We start from the raw sequence: 16,287 nt of genomic DNA on the forward strand, positions 1-16,287 counted from the left end.
TCACAAATAGAAGGTAGCGGCCACTGGCCATAACTCATAAGAAAATAAACTTCTGCCCTGCTGAGCCTTATGCCGCGTACACACGGTCGGACTTTCCGACAACAAATGTTCGATGTGAGCTTGTTGTCGGAAAGTCTGACCGTGTGTATGCTCCATCGGACATTTGCTGTCGGTAATTCCGACAACAATTGTTTGAGAGCAGGTTCTCAAATTTTCCGACAACAAACTTTGTTGTTGCAAATTCCGAGCGTGTGTACCCAAGCCCGATGCAGAAAAGTCCGCGCATGCTCGGAATCAAGCAGAAGAACCACTCTGGCTATTGAACTTAATTTTTCTCGGCTCGTCGTACGTGTTGTATGTCACCACAATCTTGATGTTCAGAATTTCCGACAACATTTGTGTGACCGTCTGTATGCAAGACAAGTTTGAGCCAACATCCGCCAGAAAAAAATCCACGGTTTTGTTGTCGGAATGTGCGATCGTGTGTACGCGGCATTACTGTGTTCCAACAAAGTCCTTGGTTAAAGGTAAGTGTCCTTCACAAAACAAACAATTGCAGCCAAGTTTGGCTACAAACAGCCAAGCTCCTAGTCGTCTCTTCATACAGACACACACACACACACACTCCCCCCTAAAGCTAGGACCAGCTGCCTTAATTAAGACTAGGAATGTGCTCTTGCGTGTTCGGATTGTAGTCCCAAACCACCTGAGCAATCCTGCCAGTAAGCTGTCCCTGCACACCGCCAATCATAGGCAGCATGTATGCATGCTGTATGTATGCATGTATGCAGCTGCGGGCCGGGAAATGCCTCACTGCCTATGATTGGCAGTGTGCAGCGAGGGCTTCCTGGCGGGATTGCTCAGGTGGGTTGGGTCTATGATCCGAACACGCTTGAGCCCATCCCTAATCAAGACCTAGGCAGGAAACATCAAAATGCGGTCCACGGAATTGGGAGTCCGTCCCTCTTAGAGCTCTATCAGACTCCCAGTAAAACCAGCCCTTGAATATGGGCTTTACTAACACAGGGTAAAAAATTATCTTTCCTTACCATGAAATCTTTGCTGCCATTACCTTAGATTGCAAATCTAAGAATCAGTGGAGGAACATATATATCACTTTTCCTGCCACTCTAACTGGTTTCATACTCACCCTGCTACAATCTTTATTACAAAACTTAAAATATACACTGTAGGCTTAGTCCATAGGGGAACAGAACCCTATATAAAACTCTCATAGATTTAAGATGCTTGACACATTTTGAGTTTCACTCCTCATCAGGGGAATAAATACACCTGACTTTAAAAGAATGAATAATTATAAACATAACAAAACTGAACAATAATACACCAACATGGTACTCTAAGTACTGACAATATAGAGAGATTAGCGGTTGCATGCCACCAGATGAGAGGTAAAAACAATAAGCCTGGTAATGTGGTGATGTGATCCCATGGTGATAAGGTCCCAAAAGGGAAAAGGGACAACTGTAAATGCAGAGATCTAGAGAGTAGCTAAGAGATCTGTTAAAAAAAAAATATGTATGCACATGCTGAAAAAAGAAGGACCCAAAAAAGAAAAAGAAAAATAACGTAAAAAAAAGTTGAAAAAAAGTAAAAGAAGAAAGAAAAGAAAACTGACCTTAACCACAGTTCAAAGTGGGTCCATCCAAGAGCATGGCTGGCTGCAACACTTCAACACCAGGTAAGAGGCAGACAACCATGCCTCTAAGGATCTACCTTATATATAGAACAAACAGGAAATTACTGAAGACAAAACTAAAAAAAAATAAATAACACAGGAAACAGACCAGAGTGTCAAGGTTCCATGTATATGTTTGCCGAAAATACTGCCCTCTATTAGAGCTGCACAATTAATCGGTAAAAAATCGTGATCTCGATTCAACCCCCCTGACAATCTCCAATGCAGAGTTTGCGATTCTTTCATATAACAAGTGGAGAGACTTATCAGCTGTTAAAAGAAAATATCCAGGCAAACTGCCAAGTTTTTAACAGGAAACATTGTAACTAATGCTTCCTTCTTAGATCAAAGGGATAAACTTCTGTGTGTGTGTGTGTGTGTGTGTGTGTGTGTGTGTGTGTGTGTGTGTGTGTGTAAAGAAAAAAATCTGGGCAGTCTGCCAAGTTTGTAACAACATTAAACATTGTAAGGAAGTTCCTTCTTAGATCAAATTTCTGTGTGTAAATGCAGGAAGTTTAACCACTTAAAGTCTAAATTGTTTTATGACACTTGTTTCTTAAGTTAAAATCAATATTTTTTGCTAGAAAATTACTTGGAACCCCCAAACATTATATATATTTTAGCAGAGACCCTAGGGAATAAAATGGCAATTGCTGCAATATTTTATGTCACACTGTATTTGCCCAGCGGTCTTTCAAATGCAATTTTTTTGGAAAAATACACTTCAATGAATGAAAAATAGACGAAACAGTAAAGTTAGCCCAATTTTTTTTGTTTTAATGTGAAAGATGATGTCACGCGGGGATAATCATTAGAGAATCGTGATCTATCTTCTAAGCAAAAAAATTGTGATTCTCATTTTAGCCAGAATCATGCAGCTCTACCCCCTATTGACCCCTCAAACCACCCTTGTGCAGGATATACATCAATGGCAGACCAGAAATTATGTCACCACACATATGCCATAGCGGCACCTGGCAATCAGCACACCACAACAAAAGTGCCCCCCCATTGACATGGAAGCACTCAGCCAGTAATTCCAAAGAAGACACTGGACTCCAAGTTACAAAATGTGTTACAAGATGTTTCTCTTTGGGCATTATCAGGTATTTTGATTATTAGAGCGCTTGCCCAGTGCAGACTGCTATAAACATAGCAGGTTAAGCCTGATGCACTTATTGAAATCTTTTGTTTTCAAAGTGCATTACAAAAAAGTTCAGCTTGATTCAAATCTGCAAATTGAAATCATGGATGCTTCACTATTCTTTTATCTTTAATCTTAAACCATAATCCATATTTATACCATTTTAAACAACTGTCTGAAAATAGACCTTCCAAACATCTTTGTGCAATAAATCAATTTTTCTATTTCTCCACACACATATGAATGCATTGAGGTCAGAAAATCTACTTAAATATTAAGAATTTTAACAGCTTCATGATGTTTTATTTTATACAAGTGCTGTAGATTTACTATGCACACTCACCCTTATACAGTATGTTGTCCAATTTGCTGACAATACAAGGCAGTGCTTATGCATAATACTGTACCTCCAATGTTAGATAAAACCCCTGATGACGAAACAGAAGAAAAAAGAAATTCTATTTCATCTTTAAGAAACATCTCTGCAGACAGAACCATTTTATTGTTGGATGTGTTCAGAGAAAAGCCATGAGACTGAGAATGTGAAACTGTGAAATTTAAAGTGGTATTAAACCCAAAACTAAACATGTAAGATATTGAAGATTACCAATCATTAGATGTGGTGGATGCATTTAAAACATTTTTTCTCTGTTTTTACCTGGTGATCTGGCCAATAACACACCTCCTGTATTAGAGTGCCTACACTCTGGATGAAGGCGCACAGCGACACCTTGGGACAGCAGCATTGTTAATCTGGGGGGGGAGGAGTATGAGATGGACTAGCAGATTTAGATGCATTAAATCAAAGCCAAACTCCAGGTAACACTTTTTAAGCAATTACAGCAACAGGTTTTTTTTCCTTTGGGGAAGAAAGGGTTTATATACATAAATAACAGGTCACTTGTAAGCACCCCTGTCAGTGTTATATGGTTTGCTACATCTGCAGAACAGCTTGTTCTGTCGAACAACAGCAGATTTACTGGATAGATCACAGGGTGAAAATAAAGGGTCTTCCACTGCTCATTTATGCTTGTATCAAAAATCCATACAGTGTCTGAGGGGTTAATAACACTCAGCTCTCAGAAGATTCCTCCGGGGGCAAGAACACATCTAAACCGGTAAAAACAAAAAAGGAAAAGAGAGCACAAAATAACCTTAGAGTAAATAATTTATTAAAAGGGGTTAAAATCTTCAGCATATACACTCACATTTTGTGGTGAGACTCTAGGCACATCCATGAAGCTCTGACCATCTCTCCTGGTTGTTTCCCTCAATCTGTGGTGGAAACCCATATGAGCAGTTAGAGTCTACACGGTATGTGGGACCCACTGTGCATGCGCCTGGCGGGGCTGGCATCACACTTGGTTGGGGAAGAAACCTTAGGCAGGAAGGGGAAGACACTAGATATGGTTGCTAGGATAACATGTTTTGGAAGTTTGTTCCTCCTTTATCAAATCCAACTCAGCTTAAGCTGAAACAGGATTTATAGAGCCCCAGAAGCCACCTCCTCCACATACCCTAAAGGAGACACAGCCCCGAAGAGGCAAGCCAGGAGCCACCTACTATACAAGTAGAGACAGTGGGTTCTAAAAGCAACCTATTCAGTTCACAAAACTACAACTTAATAGTGTGATCTTAGTTGAAAATTAAAAATAGCAATTAAAAAATACAAATAAAGGTAACACACTGCACTGTTACTGATTGCAGGATGTAAATTAACCACAAGATGGCAGTGTTCTGCAGTATAGTTATTCAGAGTTTAATAAAGCACAGCAAGGCATTTATTAACTTGTATGCTAAAAACAAGACTTCTGTACTCGGAAAGAGGAACTGCAGTTCAATGGCACCTCTGAGAGGCAGGAAAGTCGGCCCTGCAGTCTGATTGTGGTATTGTCATCTGCATCGCTTCTACCACAGGGGGACTGAGAGAACAAGGGGCTCCCCAACTGAGAGACCTTCTTTCACTTTGCTAAGACTACAGACTGGGTGAGAGGGTTTCATAACCCAAACCATGACAAGCTACAAGTGATTCTGTTGTTTCAGTTTAGTACACCTTGCATCACAGTTTTCCATACTGAGACACAGACTTCCTAGCTCATTTAATACTGCGACCTACTGCTTCCCTATTGCTCTGAAATCGCAGGACTCTTGCTACAGAACATGTTTACCAGCAGACAGGAATATGTTACTATCTCATCTCAAGCCTCTTCCATCTGTAAAGGAACTTGCTTCATCAGCCTAGTTTACCACCTACAGGGGTTCAATTCTGCTGAAGTCTACTTCAGCTCATTTCCCAACTTTAGCCATTATGCATTCAGCTTTATGCCGCGATCGTGTGTACGCGGCATTAGTGTTAAAGGGAACTTTCCCAGTTTCTCACCATCAGGCCAAGAAAACTTTTACTTGTTGCTGAATCATCCTCTGGAAATCTTGCTTCTATATAAAAGGACCTCAGCTCAGACGTGCAGCAACTAGGGCCCCATCAAGTGCGCATTCAGAAGTGATATCAAAGGGGACATTATTGTTTGCAAATTCATAGTTACATATTAGGTGGGGTTGAAAAAAGACACAAGTCCATCAAGTCCAACCTATGTGTGTGATTATGTGTCAGTATTATTTTGCATATCCCTGTATGTTGCGGTCGTTCTGGTGTTTATCTAATAGTTTTTTGAAACTATTGATGCCCCCCCCGCTGAAACCACCACCTATGGAAGGGAATTCCACATCCTTGCCGCTCTTACAGTAAAGAACCCTCTACACAGTTTAAGGTTAAACCTCTTTTCTTCTAATCTTAATGAGTGGCCATGTGTCTTATTAAACTCCCTTCCGCAAAAAAGTTTCATCCCTATTGTGGGGTCACCAGTATTGCATTTGTAAATTGAAATCATATCCCCTCTCAAGCGTCTCTTCTCCAGAGAGAATAAGTTCAGTGCTCACAAGCTTTCTTCATAACTAATATCCTCCAGACCCTTTATTAGCTTTGTTGCCCTTCTTTGTACTCGCTCCATTTCCAGTACATCCTTCCTGAGGAATGGTGCCCAGAACTTAACAACATACTCCGGGGATTTATTAATATTAAGTTTCCCAAGTCTAATTCTAATTCTGTCCTCTGTTAGCCATGAGGGTGCTTTCTGTGATGTGTCATGAGGACAAACACTGCAGTTTTGGTTACTGAAGCCCCCCGATCTCCTCGTGAAGGCCGAAGAGAAAAATAAATTTAATACCTTCACCATCTCACCATCCTTTGTAACCAGATGTCCTTCCTCATTCTTTATGGTGCCAATATGGTGTGTCCTCATTTTTTACTGTTTATATGCTTAAAGAATTTCTTAGGATTTTTTTTGCTCTCCTCCATTATGTGTCTTTCGTGTTCCATCTTAGCCGCCCAAATTGCACCCTTACATCTTGTTGCATTCTTTGTAAAGTCTGAATGCTGATGATGATCCCTCAGCCTTGTATTTTTTGAAGGCCTTCTTTGCTTTTATATGCATTTTTACATTGGAGTTAAGCCATCCAGGACTTTTGTTCGCTCTTTTAAATTTATTTCCCAATGGGATGCACTGGCCCTTATTTAATATGCTCTTAAAGCAAACCCATCTCTCCTCCATGTTCTTTGTTTCTAAGATGTTATCCAAATTTATATCTTCTAGCAAGGTTCGTAGTTTAGGGAAGTTTGCTCTTTTGAAATTCAGTGTCTTTGTGTTGCCCTTGTGTTTCCTATTTGTGTGATTTATACTGAAACTAATTGACCTGTGATCGCTGTTTCCTAAATTGCCCCGTATTTCCACATCCGTGAACAGGTCTGTATTGTTGGTAATTAGTAGATCTAGAAACGCCTTGTTTCTAGTTGGTGTGTCTACCATCTGACCCATGAAATTGTCCTGCAAGACATTTAGGAACTAGCGAGCCTTAGACAAATATGTGGTTCCCTCCGCCCAGTGTATGCTTGGATAATTAAATCCCCCATTATGATAACACTTCCCATCCTTGCTGCTAATCCAAATTGTGATAGGAGATCTGTCTCCCCTTCCTCCCTCAGATTAGGGGGCCTATAGCATACTCCCTGTATTATTTTCCCCTTAGCTTCATCCCTTTGGAGCTCTACCCATAAGGATTCCACTTCCTCCCTAGCTCCCTTATTGATGTCATCTCTCACATTCACTTGTTATTTCAGTTCACTTTGGGAAAAAATATCTCAGTGCTGGAATTAACATTTAAACTCTGGTTGTGCTGGACATTTGGGTTTGTTTAAAGTGGTACTGTGCATGATAGTTTGGCTAAGCCTTTTAGAGTGTTTACCTTTTGTGAATGCCTACTGTTATTTCTTTTGTGCTTGGACTACTTATACCCTGACCTCAATACAATCAGGGTATTGATCAGCAAAATATCCGTTTGCTGTATCATCCACAGGGATTATATCAAATCAACTGATCAATCAGTTGATTTGATATAATGTCCATGGATGATCCAGCAAACAAAAAATAATGTGAATAATAATTAATATTTTTAATGTTTACTTTTCATTTTCAACTAACATCACAGTTCATTATTAGGTTGTAGTGGTATGAACTGAATAGGTTGCTTTTTAGAACCCACTGTCTCTACTTGATTAGTAGGTGGCCCCTGGCTTGCCTCTTCCAGGTTGTGTCTCCTTTAAGGTAAGTGGAGACGGTGGCTTCTGGGTCTCTATATAAAGCCTATTACGTCTTAAGATGGGTAGGATTTGATAAAGAAGGAACAAACATCTAAAACATGTTATCCTAGCAACCATGTCTAGCGACTTCCCCCTCCTGCCTAAGGTTTCTTCCCCATCCGAGTGTGATGCCAGCCCCACCAGGCGCATGCGCATTGGGTCATGCACGCCATAGTCTGTCGGCAGCTTCCCAGAGTTTACTCTTCCCTGAGTCTAACTCCCCACATCAGTTTCCTCCATGGATTGATGGAGACAACCAGGAGAGGTGGTCAAAGCTTCATGGATGTGCCTGTATTCTCATCACGAAATGTGAGTGTACATGCTGAAGATTTTAACCCCTTTTAACAAATGGTTTTACTCTAGGGCGATCTTGCGCTCTCTTTCTTTTTTGTTGTTGCTGGAAAATAAAGGATAGAAGCCTAAAAAAAAGAAAACTACTGCAGTCACCACATCAAAGAATTAGTGAGCTGAAGTATAATAAATGTAAGCTTTTGGCTTTAATATCACTTTAAATGACATGGTAGCCAGGAAATGCTAAGAAGAATTCCAACTGGCCCTACCAAACAGTAAACATGTATTCTACGCAACAAAGCTAAAACCTGCTGTGTGTCCTAAATAAATCTGTGGGGGTTATTTACGAAAGGCAAATCCACTTTGCGCTACAAGTGCACTGCAAGTGCACTTGGAAGTGCAGTCGCTGTAAATCCGAGGGATGCAAGGAAACTAAAAAAAAAAAAGCATTTTAGCTTGCACATGATTGGATGATAAAATCATCAGAGCTTCCCCTCATTTCAGATCTACCCCTTAGATTTGCAGCGACTGCACTTCCAAGTGCACTTGCCGTGCGCTTGTAGTGCAAAGTGGATTTGCCTTTCGTAAATAACCCCCAATGCTCCTCATCTTCAAGGCCACCACATAGATGCTAGCATAAAATAATAACTGAGCTTTTAGATTGCTAATAAAATTGTCTATTTTCCATAGTTTTTAGACAAGCCAGTTCCAATAATTTAGAAAATGCCTTAATGATAAATTCCACCCGTACCCAATGTCTGGTCAACAACCTGAAGCTTAGCTTTTTATTCTGTAAAGCAATTCCACAACAATGTAACTAATGGGGAGGTCCAAAAGATCACGCTATACTCAGTTTATAAAAAAAATCAAAGTATTTAACCGCTTGCTGACCAGAGCATGACGATGTACGTCTGCACAATGGCACAGCTGCGCAAATGGGCATACCTGTACGTCCCCTTTAAGACGCGGCATTGTGGGCATGTGCGCACCCGCCGCATAGTTCGTGAGTGTGCCCGCGGGTCCCGTGGACTCAATGTCCGCCGGGGCCTGCGATTGTGGCATGGTTCGGCAGAACGTGGAGATGCATATGTAAACAAGGCATTTCCCTGTTGTGCCTAGCAACATGACAGGGATCTACTGCTCCCTGTCATATGGAGCAGTGATCTCTGTCAAGCTGTAGTGAGCCCATCCCCCCACAGTTAGAATCACTCCCCAGGACACACTTAACCCCTTGATCGCCCCCTAGTGTTTAACCCCTTCTCTGCCAGTGTCATTTACACAGTAATCAGTGCATTTTTATAGCACTGATTGCTGTATAAATGTCACTGGTCCCAAAATAGTGTCAAAAGCGTCCAATGTGTCCGCCGCATTGTCGCAGTCACGATAAAAATCGCATTTCGCCGTCAAAAAAATAATTATGAAAATGACATAAATCTATCCCCTATTTTGTAAATGCTATAACTTTTGCGCAAACCAATCAATATACGCTTATTGCGATTTTTTTCCCCAAAAATATGTAGAAGAATACATATCGGCCTAAACTAAGAAAGAAATGATTATTATTAATATTTTTGGGGGATATTTATCATAGCAAAAAATATTGCCTTTTTTTCAAAATTGTCGCTCTTTTTTTGTTTATAGCGCAAAAAATAAAAACCGCAGAGGTTTTTTTTTTCATTTAACCGGCTTTATTGGTACATTCAATAAAATTTACATTAAGAGCATTATCACATTAAATGTCAGTAAAGGTGACAATAATTACAGCACGAGGCAAAAAAGAAAAAGGCATCCCATGTAGAAAGGAGGTTGCAATTAGAAATAATAGGGGGTTTACAGTACAGGATAATACGGCAGAGAACATACAAACATAGCTTGCATAGTACAGTAAATATTCATCATCCTCATAATTCCCACTTCACTGAGAGTATTATTGGGGACTCGGCAACCTATATCCAAAACGAGTAAAAGGCGTGGCATCAACATAAAGTCTCCGGGGCTTGTAACCACTTTATCCCAAATTTTACCGTATTTTAAAGGACAACCTCTATGCGAATAAATTTGTTTTTTGTATTTTAAACCGTTATTTACTTCCATTAGGCACATCTTGAACTCAGGTGGGGTAGGCCTCATCCACTGTCTCGCTATGGTTTTTCTAACAGAGAACAACGTTTCATGCAGGAATATCTTGATGAATTTGTTGATGTCTGGTTCTGGGTATATGCCTAGTAGGCGCGATTTGGGGTTTAGTGTGATGGGGGAGCCCATGGTGTCATGCAGGAATTGGACTACTTGTGCCCAGAAGCCCTGTATCTTAGGACAATCCCAGATCGGGTGGTAAAATGTGCCTGTAGCCTGGATGCACATAGGGCAGTTGGCGGTTTGGTCATGTCTGTACCTTGACACTCTAGTTGGGGTAAGGTATGCCCAATGGGTGATGTATATCTGTGTAAGGCGATCTGACAGTTTAATTGTCAGTTAAAGCGACGCAGTGCCATATCGCAAAAAGAGCTCTGGTCAGGAAGAGGGTAAATTCTTTTGGGGCTGAAGTGGTTAACAATTATTATATCTTATGGAATACTGTAAGTCTCAGCAGAGCATGTGGACATCATTCAGAATTTTTGAGTGCGAGTGTTTCCAGTGAAGGGTACTTTTAATACTACAGCATATGATACAAAAATAGGGCCCTGAAAATGCTACAGCAAAAAGACCTAACATGCACCTGAATTGGAGAAGCAACTGCAAGCCAGGTCTTCTCCTCAACATCTGTGACCTCAAATTCTGTGACATTTTAGCTGAATGGGCACAAATTCCAACATCTGAATTTTTGTGGAAAATCTCTCCAGAAGTGTTGTGGCTGTTGCCAACAAGAGGGAGCTGGAGGGCAATCGCATATTAATGCCCATGGTTTTGGAATGGGAAGTACAACAAGCTCAGACAGGTATAATGACCTGGTGTTCACAAACTTCTGGACATATAGTTTACCTCACAGGTGTTACTCCACATTGAAGTGCTACAAGCCACAAACTGCCAACCCAATAGTTTAATCAGGACCTTATGTAACTGTGGCTTAAAATATAGAATCAATATAAAACATTTGAAAAATAAACCTTAGACGCTTACTGCTTACATAAATAGATTATGAGTTCTGAATAGAAAATATTGGGTCGGCACCATCTTATGATAAATGACAAATCTACAAACCTTTTAACATATTGCTGTTTATTCTTAAAGGAAGGGTTCACCTTTAGTAACAAGTTACACCCATATTTAGGGTGTAACATGCAAAATGCTACTATGCAGCACCCCCCTACCCCCCACATCCATCCCTCCAGTGAGTGACAGCGGGCTGGGATTCTTTCTAAACTATTAATGTGTCGGTTGCTCAGCACCTTAACACCAAAGTGTCGTCAAGAATGTTAATGGTAAAAACCAAATGAATGCAAACATCACCAGTAGACTCTGTCTCTTTATTGTATTAAATCTTCCCTTTTCTTTTTACAATAGTTTTTATTGAAATATTTTAAAAGAAAAACAAGTACAAGTTTCCATCCTACAAGCATAAGACAGCTTAAAGGAATACGCCAGTATGGTATCAAGATACATAGAAGCTCAAGAGGTTTTCAAAGTAATACACAAGTATGCATTTCAATGAGTAATTCTCATATAAAACCTAGCCCCAGAAAGAAATATAACATACCATAGATACTTGAGTATAAGCCGTCCCGAATATAAGCCGAGGCACCTAATTTACCACAAAAAAAACCTGGGAAAACTTGTTGACTCAAGTATAAGCCAAGGGTGAGAAATGCAGCAGCTACTGTAAGTGGAAAAGAGGGTCAACAATGCCCATCTGCAGCTGCATGCCTCCCTGTGTCCATTGCATACCTTCCCTGTGTCCATTGCAGCCTTCCTGTGCCCATTGCATACCTTCCCTGTGTCCATTGCATAACTTACCTGTGTCCATTGCAGCCTCCCTGTGTCCATTGCATGCCTTCCCTGTGTCCATTGCAGCATCCCTGTGTCCATTGCATGCCTTCCCTGTGTCCATTGCAGCCTCCCTGTGTCCATTGCAGCCCTTCCCTGTGTCCATTGCAGCCTCCCTATGTCCATTGCAGCCCTTCCCTGTGTCCATTGCAGCATCCCTGTGTCCATTGCATGCCTTCCCTGTGTCCATTGCATGCCTTCCCTGTGTTCATTGCAGCCTCCCTGTATCCATTGCAGCCTCGCTGTGTACATTGCAGCACTTCTCTGTGTCCATTGCAGCCTCAGTGTGCCGATCTGCCTACCTGATCAGCCCGTGTCATGCAGTCAGACGGTGGCCATTCCAGCGTACAAAAGCCGCGCCTCCTCCTCGTCCTCGTCCGTGATAGGCTGAACACTCAGTTTCCCAGCAGTCATTGTTCAGTGTTCTGCCTATCACGGACATCCTCTCATCCTCGTCCGTGGGATAAGGACAAGAGGACGTCCGTGATAGGCGGAACACTGAACACTGACTAACTGCTGGGAAACTGAGTGTTCCCCTATCACGGACGAGGACGAGGAGGCGGCGTGGCTTTTGTACACTGGTCGGCTGCCATCTGAGCATTACACACGGGCTGATCAGGTAGGCAGATGGCAGTGACTCGAGTATAAGCCGAGGGGGGAACTTTCAGCACAAAAACATGTGCTGAAAAATTTGGCTTATACTCGAGTATATAGTATCTTACTATACTAATATGAAATATTAAATATCTATTAAAGACTAACTAACTAGCTGTTCCAAAGATACCTGTACGAAAAGAGGGATATCCCAAACAAAAAGCAAAAAAAAAACAAAAAGTGTTAAAGAAGAGTCTAGATAAGAAGGAAAATAGAAAAATAGGAGTGAAATAGAGAGTGTAGAAACTCTATCTAATCAGTATATAACCGATTAATAGTATTTTATAAGGTATCCAATAGATAGTCAATCCAGGGCTTCCACATTTTGTCAGATTGGGAAACACAGCCATGCCTGTGCAGCCATTGCGTCTCAATTGACATACTTGGGACTGCCTGTATGGAAAAACATGGCCCTCCATGGGCGTACACTTTAGTATGCCACATGTGAATGATGCTTTAGTAACAATTTAGCAGGATTTTTGTAAGTTATATTGTGTTTATGTGCACTATTAATGATTTTAGTGTATTTTTAGCGAAAATATTGTTTTGATAAACATTTGCGTAAATATCTTGCTGCCTTAAAAATCAGTAGCACCTTCTTTTTATTCTACTGGTCTTATGCTTTCAGAAAATATATGGTTTGGGGGAGTCTTTCACAAATTCTGAATACTGTAAGGGAAAAATTAAAACCTTCAGATTTTTTGAGAAATTTGTATATTTAAATTTTTGCGTACGTTCAATTTTAAACATTTTGCAAAAAGGTGCAATGTAAAAATTACAAATATTTGTTATGTATTAACTCCATACAGGTTAAGCTTTTAAATTTAGCAGGAATTTTGTAAAATTAACTGTTTTTTTATCTGCTAATGTTTGTTTTAGTGTATTTTTACAAAAATATTGTTTTGATAAACATTTGCTCAAATACCACGGGGCCTAAAAAATCAGTAACACTTCCTTTTTTTCCAGAGGTAATATGCTTTTAGAAAATAAATGGTTTGGTTGGTCTTTTACAAACTCTGAAAGCTGTAAGTGAAAAATGAAAACCTCCAGATTTTTAGAGACATTTTTGGATACGTTCGATTTTCACCATTTTGCAAAAAGGCGCAATTTAAAATTTACAAATATTTGTTATTTATTAACTCCATACAGGTTAAGCTTTTTTATTTAGTAGGGATTCAGCCAGAATTTTGTAAAATTATCTGTGTTTTCATCTGCTAATGGTTTTAGTGTTTTTTTTTGCGAATATATTGGTTTGATAAACATTTGCGCAAATACCACAGGGTCTAAAAAATCAGTAGCACCTTCTTTTTATTCTAGAGGTCATATGCTTTCAGAAAATATATGGTTTTGGGAGTCTTTCACAAATTCTGAAAGCTGTAAGGGAAAAATTAAAACCTTCAGATTTTTAGAGAAATTTGTATATTTACATTTTTGCGTATGTTCGATTTTTTACCATTTTGCAAAAAGGCGCAATGTAAAAATTTGAATTTTCTGTTATTTATTAACTCCATACAGGTTAAGCTTTTATATTTAATAGGGATTTAGCAGGAATTTTGTAAAATTAGCTGTGTTTTTATCTGCTAATAATCGTTTTCGTGTATTTTTTGTGAATATATTGGTTTGATAAACACTTGCGCAAATATCACGGGGTCTAAAAAAAACAGTAGCACCTTCTTTTTATTCTAGAGGTCATATGCTTTCAGAAAATATATGGTTTTGGGGGTCTTTCACAAATTCTTGAAGTTGTAAGGGAAAAATGAAAACCTTCAGATTTTTAGAGAAATTTGGAAATTTACATTTTTGCGTCTGTTCAGTTTTCACCATTTCACAAAAAGGTGCAATTTAAAAGTTACAAGTATTTGTTATTTATTAACTCAATACAGGTTATTTAATATAAATTTTGTAAAATTTGCTGTGTATTTATCTTCTAATCATGATGTTAGTGGATTTTTTAACAAAAATATTGTTTTGATAATCATTTGCGCAAATATCGTGGGACCTTAGAAAACAGTAGCACCTTCTTTTTATTCTACTGGCTATGTGTTTTCAGAAAATATATGGTTTGGGGGGTCTTTTACAAACTTTGAAAGCTATAAGTGAAAGATAACAAAGCAAAGGAAAAATTGCAAAAAATGGTCTGGCCACCTGAGTGTACAAAATGGAGCACAAGGCCTGGCAGCAAAAGGGTTAAAGCTATACTTTGATTCCTACCTTTTTTGGACACAGAATCATCTATAGATTTAGGGTTCATTCACACTATTGCGTAGTCAAAGCAAGATTTGGTATGCTTCATCCTCTTCAGGCTCAAGGTGCTAAGCACAAAAAAAATTCAGACAGCTGCACGCCATTTATCTTCAACGCATCAGAAAATGTCCATGAAAGAAGCCAAAATGTACAGATGTACACGGGGGAGAGAGAGAGAGGTTAACGTGTTTCACACACTTGCTGTGCTTTCTGAAAAACTCAGCATAGGTTTTGAAAAAAAGAACAGCAAGTGTGTGAAATGCATTAACCTCTCTCTTTCCCCCATATACATCTGTACATTTTGGTTGCTTTTATGGACATTTTAATAAAGGTGATGCATTGAAGATAAAGGGTGTGGAGCCATCAGGATTTTTTCCTTGTGTGTGGTCCAGCAGTGAGCTGCGATGGTACCTCTTTCATGCTGGAGTGTGGAGTTACATTGTTGACTTACCTGGAGCAGCAGGAGTGTGTCTACAGGTGCTAAGGTTAGGGTTATGTCTGTGAGACTCTTGTTTGTAGAACAGTAATTAAAGTCTAACTTGACGCAAAACATTTTTTGGGGGTTTTAGATTGGAGTGGAGAGGGTCAGGTTTTTATTGCTGTCTGTGTCTAAGTAGAGAGATTTGCCCATTCTGTTTGTTCTAGTGACTGTTATCACCAAGGTGAAGGTGAAAAAAAAAATTGAGTGGTCCTCAAAACAGGAATAGAGGGGAAATTTTCCAATGGGGACACAAGTTCTGATGTCTACCAGGCAGGCATTTTCCTCACTTTGGGGGTATTTCCTCTAACTTCCTGTTGTGACTAGGAGACAGGCAATGAAGGGAAATTTCCGCCAGAGGAAACAAATGGCAAAAAAAAAAAAAACTTGTAACCCGTACTCTATCCAAAATGAAAAACAAATGTTTTGCCCCAAGTTTTATTACATTAAAGTTTATTTTATGGGTGCTGAAGGACTGTGTTATATGTGTGTCATGTATACAGTAAGTAGGCTTAGGTTTTAATTAAGTGTTCTTGCATAGCAAGACCACTTACTGTTATCTCACATATATATTATTCTTATTATTATAGCCAAATTTACCACCCTAACTCCTCCCACAGTTTTTACACTACATAGACAAGTAATATACTGAAACGTGCGGATTGTTCCCGAATGGTGTGCTATTACTTTGTGGAACGTTTCGCCGAATGGTTCACGAAATATCGTCGTTTTTGCGGTGAAATTGGTCCCATAGGAATGAATGGGGAAACTAGAGTGGGAGATGACAAAAACTGGAAAATCAGAACATGATTTCTAAACTGCCGCCACTCCCTCATTTTCAAGCCCACCTACACAAATCTTATATCAAAACGTTCAGCTATCCCTGCTGCCACTAAACATGTCCACGGCTAAGCCATAGTCCTGATAGTTTTCACAATATGACCATTTGTTTGCAACTCACGCCGTCCATTGACATTCATTGAAACTACACTCTAGCCCCCTCCAAATTTGAAGGGCAATTTCTAAACTGCGACTGTGCCTTCATTTTTAATATTTCAGAGACATACTATACATCAAAATCTAGGTCTGGGTCTTGTGAT

Source organism: Aquarana catesbeiana, linkage group LG02, assembly GCF_042186555.1.
Source record: "Aquarana catesbeiana isolate 2022-GZ linkage group LG02, ASM4218655v1, whole genome shotgun sequence".
Lineage (NCBI taxonomy): Eukaryota > Metazoa > Chordata > Amphibia > Anura > Ranidae > Aquarana > Aquarana catesbeiana.